Consider the following 9,612-nt stretch of genomic DNA (forward strand, 5'->3'; position numbering starts at 1 on the left):
CTAAGAAGAAAATATAATGAGGCACGAATACCTAAAATTTATAAAAGAAAAGAGGAGTAAGAAACCATGAAAATGAGCGATGCCGGAAGACGTAAGTTATGTTAGGGGCTCTGGAAAGAGGGGTGTTTGACTGAAAATAATATTGATTTCAATAATTGGGTGAAAATTATGTGTTATTGGCCAAATTGACCAAAACTGATATTTGGACTTTTTAGCCATTTTCTTTTTATTTTATGACCTATTTTGTCGTGTCGTACCCAACATTTCTACTTTTTTATTATTATTATTATTATTTACAATTATGATTATTATTTAACTGTGTCACACGTGGATGTTGGGTTAACACATGTGGACAACGTATAAATGTTGGGAACTTAGGCATAAAATATTTTTTCAGTGTCGGGACATCAATTTTGTGATGTCCCGACTTTGCATATTTATACGTGATTATTAAAAAGTTATACGGCAATTAGTGATATACTTAGTACTAAGCATCCTCTGTCTAGATTATCTATTTTTTCTTTTAATCAAACAGAAGATTCCATCTTACTCTTCATAACTGGTTTTCTTCCTCCGCAGAGCACACATCATCCATCTTCTTCTTCCTATTCCTGTTCATTTCTCTTCTTTGTTTGCTTCATCTTCTATTTCTGTTAGTTACAATCATCATTCAATCTCTTCAAGAGAGGCAGCCAGGGAACTTTATTTTCAGGAGAGAGCATTGAAATCATCGTAGATCCAGGTTATTCAATTCTGTTCATGATTAGGTTTTTATTTCTCTGTGTTATTATCTAGGGTTTTGATTCTCTTACCCTATGGAATAGAATATATCTATTTCCTTAAAATCTCTGCTGCTTTTTTTTGTTTGAATATTCGATATGGTTGGGGTAACCAGATGTTGTTGAATTTATAAAACAAAGATCGAGTAATTTGAATATTTAGGGAAAATTGAACTTAAGGGTTGAGTTTAATTGAGGATTTATTGTTGAAATTTTGGGCTTTTTTGTTTCTGCATATAAAGAGGTTGGTTTTAAATCTGAATGAGAGATGTGTAATTGCTAATAGATTCTCTGTTTGATTGCAGGTGATCTTGGAAGGAAAATCAAAACCTGGGTTTTGGATTTTGATGTTCAAATGTGGTTCCTTTTTGAGTAATTGGTAGGAGGATTGATGATTTTCTCACAGGTGATTGTTAGAAGAATTGGGGTTGTTGATTTAAGAAATTATTATCTAGTGAATTGAGATTAGGGTACGCTTTGGAACAGGAACAATGTACGCTTTGGAGCAGATTTTGTGTTGTAATCATCTATTGGAGCTTCTACGGATGTTAAATTTAATTCCAGCAGGTTTCATTTGGTTGTGTTCTTACTAGTAGCTCTGTTACAAGTTGAGTTGTGTCTTAAATTTGCATGTTTCTAATCTTTGGGATGTTATGGGTGTTCCATTTCTGAATATTTTTTGGTGTTATACAATTTGGATTTGTTTTTATGTGTGTTGCGTATATATCTCGAATGTGGGCATGATATTGGAGTGTCAATTGGAATGTAATTTGAACTCAGGTAGACAGAGTCCATTCCAATGTCCCCTGTGGAGAGTTGCCCGTTGGTGTTTCAAGATATTCTCAGCTTACCACATGTCTCTCAACATCTTGAAGCTAGAAAAAATTTTGTCGGATGAAGAAATCATCTTAGAAGAAATTAAAGAGGACTCAAAAGGTGGTGCAATACTCAGTAGTTTGTAATGACACTTTACATAATTGATAGTCTTGTTTCATTACTTACAGTATCCAGAATTGATAGTCTCGTTTATTCTTTTATGCAATAGGGTCGGTTGCACTTCTTCCAAATTCTTCTTTTTATTTTAGACTAGTGTTCTGAATTTTTACTAAGTCCTGGCAATTTCAGATGCATTAGTCTTTATGTTTTAACATGATAGGTATTGTTTTTCTAGTCTTATTAGCGGGGTACAAACCAATATGTTTATTCCATGTCTATCCCATTTGATTTGTTTAGTTCTTCTATCCAGGTAAACTTGTTGGAACTTATGTATGGATCGTTTGGTTGGTCTATTGGTACAGTTGTTACAATGGATGCTTGCAGCTTCTTTGCATTTTGGTTGGGTCTTGGCCAGAATGTTAGGCGTCGAGTGTCCAGAGAGAAAACAGATGTGATTTTGAAACTAGTTGTTAAGCAGTTTTTTGTAGAGACAGACGTCACGTCCACTTTGGTATTGGATTATCTCTATAGTGGTTTAAAGGCTTTTGAATGCCATAGTAAGAGTAATACAATACAGCTGTAGAAAAGGTAATGGACGCTGCGGAATCACTAGCTCCTATTGTCCATGTTGCGAATGGCATGGTTACCTAGTGGATGATGTGTTGTTACTTCTTGAGAGAGCTGTGCTTGAGGTTTTGCCTCCAAGGGATGAAAAGGGTCCTCAAAACTGTAACGAGGTAAACAACAGTAGTGGTCTTAATTTCAAACCATAATGATTTATATATGGTGGTACCGCGCAAACATATAGGGTATTGAATGTTAGATTTTGTCGCGGAGAGAAGTTCTGATTCCAAAAATGTAATTTCATAGATGTTATTTTTTTAATTGCATTGGGGTTGTTTGTTGTACCTTGATTCAAGAATGAAAAGATTCCCTTTTCTTGTGCAGGATGGGAACTCATGTGAAGATGCCTATCACATTTGGCTCTGTGCTTTTAAAAATAAAATAAAACTATGGAGATACTTACATTTCTCAAAGCAGTCATACGCTCCTGGGGTTTTTGCCTTGATTTTTCCACAAGTGAAGATCTTTGGAGAGTGGACAGTGCCTTTGTGTATCATTGATAAGATACCAACTCACAGAGCTACAGAGAACAACCACAAGCTATAGACATTTTTTCATTATGCACAAAACATTGAAACAACTCAACATACAACAGGTATTATCTTTTTACCTCAATTGGGATGTATTATCTTTTAGCCTTTTCGGTTTACCCACGTTGATGCATGGGTAATTAGCAGAGTCATGTAACTTGATATTACTATACTTTGTAACATAATAGTCATACACTGCGACTTCTACAGGTTGCGCATCCGCATCATCCCATTTTCAGTTGATAGCAAAACTGCAATGTTGAAAGGCATAGAGGGCAAGAAATAAAAGTCCCGAATTGTAAGAGTGTGGAGTGTCAAACTAACATCAGCATTCTACTATGTAGGAATTACCAATAGGTACTATTATAGTGTTCTTAGTTAGTGGCAGGTCCACCCATTAAAGCCCAGTAACCGGAGGTCCATAATTAAAACAAAACATAAAAATGGACCAAATTTTTTAAGCCCAGGTCCTACACACGTGTGTAACCTATTACGTGCATTTTAATAATTCCTAAAATGGCCTTCACTATAAATATAACAGAAATAAAAGCCACATTTTCTCAATTTTCTTCTCAGATCCGTTTTCTCTTGCTCTCCTCTTCTCTGCTGCAGCCGCTTATGAAGTTTAGACCTAGGGTTTGTGAAGATGTTTTGTGGTTTTACAGGTATGTTATGTAATCTTTTCTCCAGTTCTTCTTTGTTTTTGATTAATTCTCAACTGAATCATGAAGATCTGATTGATTTCATGATGTTTTCACTTTCTTTTTCCAGTTTTGGTAGTTCGATTTCATGATGTTCTCTAGTTTTTCACGTGCTGCTGATTTTTAGACTATGAATCAACAATACATATTTGGTGTACTGAAATATACTGCTCTAATTTTGTTGTTTTTTTTATAGTTTTGGAGATTTTTCTTGTTTGATTCAGAAGTACATATACGGAATACTCAAATTAAAGTGTTTCGATTCTATTTTTTCATAGATTCGCTACTTGTTTTTCACATGTAGCTAAATTTTAGATTATGAATCAGCAGTACATATATGATGTACTGAAAAATTATGCTTTAATTTTGTTATTTTTGTAGTTTTGGATATTCTTCTTCTTCGATCTAGAAGTATATATATGGAATACTGGAAAAAGTGTTTCGATTCAGTTTTTTATAGATTCATTACTTGGTTTTCACATGCAGCTGACTTTAGTTCCATTTTGGTTTTTTTTTATATGCTTTTGAGTTGCTTTTGTGTATTAATCATCGGTACGTATATGATATATTGGTGGATTTTAATGAAACAAGTTCAGATCTAAATAAAAAATCATGTTTTATGTTTATTTCATTAGTAGATCTGATATTTTTATGGTTTTTGGTTTGATTTTCAATTTTCTTTTGTGTATTAACCATCAATACATATCTGACGCACTGTTTTCTTTTTTTGTTTACTATGAATCTATAGGTTTTCTCTTATTTTTTTGGTTTGATCCAGGAGTACATATATGTTGTACTGGTTGAAACTTCTTCTGATTCTGTTTTATTCAGAGTTTTGCCACTTTTTTTGGTTTGATCCATGAGTTCGTATGTGAAATACTGAAGTATGTGCTTTGATTCGGTTATATTCATGGATTCATCACTTCTTGACATGTAATTGAGTTTTTAGTTTATGAATCCGCGGTACGTATATGTTGTACTGATAAAAACTTCTTTTAATTCTGTTTTATTCATAGTTTTGCCACTTTATTTTGGTTTGATCCATGAGTACGTATGCGACATACTGAAATGGATGCTAGTTTTGTTACTGTGTTTTAATATTGTTATATTCTGGTCACATTTACAGGTTCAATATGTCCAACGGATACATACTCTATATGTAAGCAGTGAGGCAGATACATACTTAGATTTGTACGTAGTGTAGCAGATATGTACTCAGATTTGTAAGCAGTGTACCAGATATGTACTCAAATTTGTAAGCAGTGTAGACACACACGTTTGGTAGTAATGGGTATTATGGACATTTCCATGTTTTAATTAATTTTGGACCTGCGGATAAAAAAAAGATCCGGTTGGACCCTACTATAAATAACTATATGGGCCTAGGACCAAAGAAGAAATTTTCCTTCTACTATCTTCTAAAAAAAGTAAATAATAATACAATAAGAATAATCAAAGCTCACGTTTGTTTACGACAAGCCAACTCACTCAGTCCAGTGATCTAACCTTGATCCTTAAATTTTTAAGCGTTCGCTTAGCCTGTCAGCAATCAAATCTTTCAATGAGATTACTTATACAACAAAAAAACATGTCAACATTTGAAGCAAAAGTACTCTTATTACCTTGTCCCAACGTATAACATTCTGGTGCCTCACATTTCAGTTAGCAACTAAATAGTCAAGTACAGACCCTGGATGTATTGTAACTGTAGTAGACACATCTGCAGTATAATCAAAGTGATTAAAATTTGAATTTAAACAAAACAACAAATTTGCAACACCAAGGGAATATGAAGAGCTTAATTACCAATATTGAGAAATAATCCCCCAGACTGGCTCACACGTCAGTTCTAATGTCCGGCCATGACGGCTGAACATTTCCTTAGCTAGGTTTCGTGAAGGCCCGTGATGGCTGTACTTCCTTCTTTGGCTCAATGTCCAGCCGTGATGGTTGTACATCTCTAAGGCTATCTTACTTTGTGTATGGTCCGTATATGCACCTTCAACCAAGTACTCCTCCCTATATATGTTAACTTCACATTTTTACAACTTTGATTTGGGGAGGAAAAATCATTCATCAACTCCCCACTTTTACTATTCGTGGCCAATTGCCATGTACCCGGCCATGTTGGCTGTCCACTGCCAACCCGATGTCCAGCCATGTGGGTTGTCCGCTGCCAACCCGATGTGCAGCCATGTTGGATGTCCGCTGCCAACCCAATGTGCATCCATGTTGGATGTCCGCTGCCAACCCGATGTGCATCCATATTGGCTAAACATTGTCAACGCATTGGCCAAGGGCCAATCTTCCTTTTCCAACGGAACAGAAGCTTTGGATGAAGCTTCATCACAAGCAAATGGCGCATCTTTTAGCATGCGCCATGCTAAAAACACGGGGAGTTACACGTATCCATAGATGATCACACGAAGTGTGAACCGATTAGTTACATTGTCTCGACTCAGACCATATACAATCACTTTCGTAGAAAGGACTTATAGGTAGGAAAAGTTTTAGCTTGAGGTATATTTGGGTACCCTCGCCTTTTCACATCTGGAGCTGCTGCTGATGTTTAAATTAGGGAAATGGGGATTGTTCAATCATGTAGTTGATGTCGAGGAGGATTCTTATGGAGCTGCTGATGGTGTTTAAACACGACTTTATACTACTGATCGGAAAAAAAAGAATCCGTTGATGCAAAAAGTTCTTGGGATATTATTCTACAATTTTAGGTTTTGATTTATCGAAGATGAAGCCGGAAAAAAAATAATTTTTCTTTTTAGCACGTCTATATCGAGAATCTAGATTTCCATAATCGAATAAGGAAGATTGATTTAATGATTGTTTTTAATCAATATGAGGTATGCATATGAATTATTGTTGTTTACATGGTTTTAAAAATCCATGATTTGCAACTGAAGCTTTTCTATGGACACTTCATGTGTCGCAACTCATAATATGTAAGATGAAGATGGACAGATTAAAATTTTACCTTAATTTGGCTTCAAAAAATAGATATATTCACTAAGAAAATTCCATGAACATGATTTAATTAGAATACTTAATTCAATGCTTACCCGGAAAAGAAATTGTCTAACTAGAATGGTACACATCCTTCTCTCTCCATAAAAACCTGCTTAGAGCTCTTACTCTTTGAGGCATCAGAGTGTCTTTGCAGGTACTCCCCCTTCTTCATTCATCAACAATTCTTGAAGAGCCAAAGCTTTAGGAGAACTGATTCATCAAGCAGCTGGAAAATTCGCATACATCAGGAACGCATCACAAAAATACTACTGAATCATCCAACGATTCATATTCTATCATCAGAATTCATTTATAAGGTATAAATCTTAATCCACTTAACGGTTAAGATTATGTCTTTCAATACAAATCTCAAGGATTGTTGTGGAAACATTTTTGCTACAACAACAATCATTAATGAAATTGATCATATGGCTCCATTAAAATAAAGCAGCTAAAACAGTTGGGTATATAGATTCAGATTATTATAGATTCAGATTGTTTCTTTTTTCGCTCTGCCCTCTCTCCTCTCCTAACGGCTATATTTCTTCATCCTCATCCTCTCTTCAACTCTTCTTCCTTTGTTTGTAATGGGAGCTGAGTAATCTCCCCATCTGGATTTCGATCCCAAGCCATATGGGGATCAAGTTAGGGGGGAAGAGTATCAATTGTTGCTTTGATTCGGTTGCTTTTGAAAGCTAAAATCTGGATTATAACTTGAGCATTTTCATCTTTTTTTAACATACATAACAAGTCTATAACTGGTGCATTTTCACTATCCCATTATTAGTATACCCAATAAGTTTACAGAGTGCATTCATACAGTCTTTAGCATATCATTCATTATCTAGATTGATTTGCTTATATGGTTTGTGACCTTTGTTGTTTGTGATTTTGAATAAGGATCTATTTATAACTTCAATATTCTTTAATCTTTCTGAATCTTTAACTCCTATAATGTATGTTTCTCATTTGGTACTGATTTCCTCTATTCCCTTTGTTTCTATAATGTTTACTTCCTGATTCTTTCTAAGATTTCTTTGGCAGAGACAAGATCAACTTTAAAACAAACACACTAATTCCATTAAAATTAGAAATTCATCTACTTAGAGAATACAAAGCAAACTAGGAAATAGCTCTTACACAAGTGGGAGGTTCAGTAAAGTCTCTGAAACTCCTTTAGGAAAATAAAATAGAAATAAGTAAACCACTACTACTGCTTTCTTCTGTCTTTCTTTTCACTCCTCTCCTTCTGAATCCTCAATTTCAATCAACCCTCCTTCTCGTTCCTGTTGATAGATAGCTGATTTCTCATGGACATAGGAATAGTCCATTCCGGGAGGATACTCGGTTAAAAAGTAGTTAGGAGGTCACCGGAATTCCAGTAGTTAAACGAATGTGTAGGTATTTGATTGCCTGCTTTCCCAATCTCTCCTTCTCTTCTTCGCTTAGATTGCATAGAGCCAATCTTTGAGCTTGTGCTGGATACACGAAAGCTTCTCGATTGCAGACGGTACAACGCAAATACTGCATACGATGAAGCTGCCATTCCTTGCAACGTATGACCTTAGTAGATGAAATAGGAGCACCTAATGGGATTCTAAAGTGGTTACACGCCATTTCTCTTCTTCTCTCTTCTTTTCTTATCTATGGATTATCTTATTATGAAATTATTGTACTTGCAGTAGGATTTATAGTAAAGATAAACTTTTGATTTCCCTTATGCATTTAATTCTAAATTTCTCTATACGTTTTGGTTCATGTATTTCAAACGTCTCATCTTCTTGTGTTCTTCAAATCGTCAGTGTATTTTCGATTAATGGCATATCGTTTTAAGAGAAACAGGCTTATTTAGACATCTTTCAACCTCTCCATCTTCTGTTTCAGGCTAGTCTAGCCGCCGTAGCATGAACCTATCTTGTTTCTCTGGTCTTGTCTCTGTTTCTTTGAGACTTCACTCTTTATCGAACTTCTACAACCTATAATTAGGTCTTGTCTTAGATACAAAACGTATAAATCTTGCCCTAGATTTCATATTTATGACCCAGCTTTAGTGACTAATCATCTAAAGATTGTTTCTTAGCCTTTTTAGCATTGACCGAGGTATTAATGGTATTCTGATTGAAACTCTGCATGTTTTATCTAAAGTTTGGTTGTCGTGTTTTGATTGGTCGAGGTATATTTGAATTAGATTTCCTTTTCACTTGTTTAAGGTTAGTTTTTCGAGGTTTTTTGCTGTTGGGAGAAAGTAGACATCTTTTTAAAAAAATACAAAAACAACTTAATATAAGTATGTATGTACGCCCGTTTCTCATCCTCAATCATCTTTCCATCTTTCATTCTCCCTTTGAATGCTAATTTCCCTTCTACTTTTTCTTGTCTTCCTCCTGAAAAAACGGGGGTACAACAACCACACCCAATATTCCGCTTAGCAATATGTATGGACAAACTCCAATATAATTTCTAGAGAATCAACTAGACAGTCAGACTCAATCTAGATAAAAAGTATATCAGAGAGTTTATATCTCAATCTCTCGATTTGATATATACTCAAGCAAATAGAAATCTGCGAGTCTTTATCAAATACTAGAGAGATAACTTGGATGGTACCAAAGACCAATATCCAAGTGTCAATCAATTTAAATCAACAACCAAAGGTCGGATATTCTAATTGATTGCACAACACACAACCTGTGATATTTCAATTTTATAACAAAATATAATGCGGAAAAGAAATAACACAGACACCAGAATTTTGTTAACGAGGAAACCAAAAATGCAGAAAAACCCCGGGACCTAGTCTAGATTGAACACACACTGTATTACTCCAAATTAACTTCAATCTGGACTGTAGTTGAACCCCAACCAATCTCACACTGATCCAAGGTACAATTATTCTCCTACGTCTCTGATCTCAGCAGGATACTACGTACTTGATTCCCTTAGATGATCTCACCCACAACTAAGAGTTGCTACGACCCAAAGTCGAAGACTTTAATAAACAAATCTGTATCACACAGAAAA

At 35.1% G+C, this 9,612-nt stretch overlaps 1 long non-coding RNA gene across 7 annotated transcripts; it reads left to right on the forward strand.

The window, feature by feature from the left end:
- The first annotated feature begins 414 nt into the window (after positions 1-414).
- LOC113357178 lies at positions 415-4,878 on the forward strand. 7 transcript variants are annotated; one of them, XR_003363527.1, is made up of 7 exons: positions 415-742; positions 1,085-1,715; positions 2,026-2,452; positions 2,664-2,934; positions 3,080-3,226; positions 3,446-3,534; positions 4,697-4,878. It is a non-coding gene; the product is annotated as an uncharacterized LOC113357178 (long non-coding RNA). The 7 variants fall into 7 exon arrangements; XR_003363530.1 differs by having other exon boundaries at positions 1,085-1,386; positions 1,560-1,715; positions 3,080-3,534; XR_003363531.1 differs by having other exon boundaries at positions 1,085-1,346; positions 1,560-1,715; positions 3,080-3,534.
- The last annotated feature ends 4,734 nt before the right edge of the window (positions 4,879-9,612 follow it).

This window comes from Papaver somniferum, chromosome 3 (assembly GCF_003573695.1).
Source record: "Papaver somniferum cultivar HN1 chromosome 3, ASM357369v1, whole genome shotgun sequence".
NCBI classification, from domain to species: domain Eukaryota; kingdom Viridiplantae; phylum Streptophyta; class Magnoliopsida; order Ranunculales; family Papaveraceae; genus Papaver; species Papaver somniferum.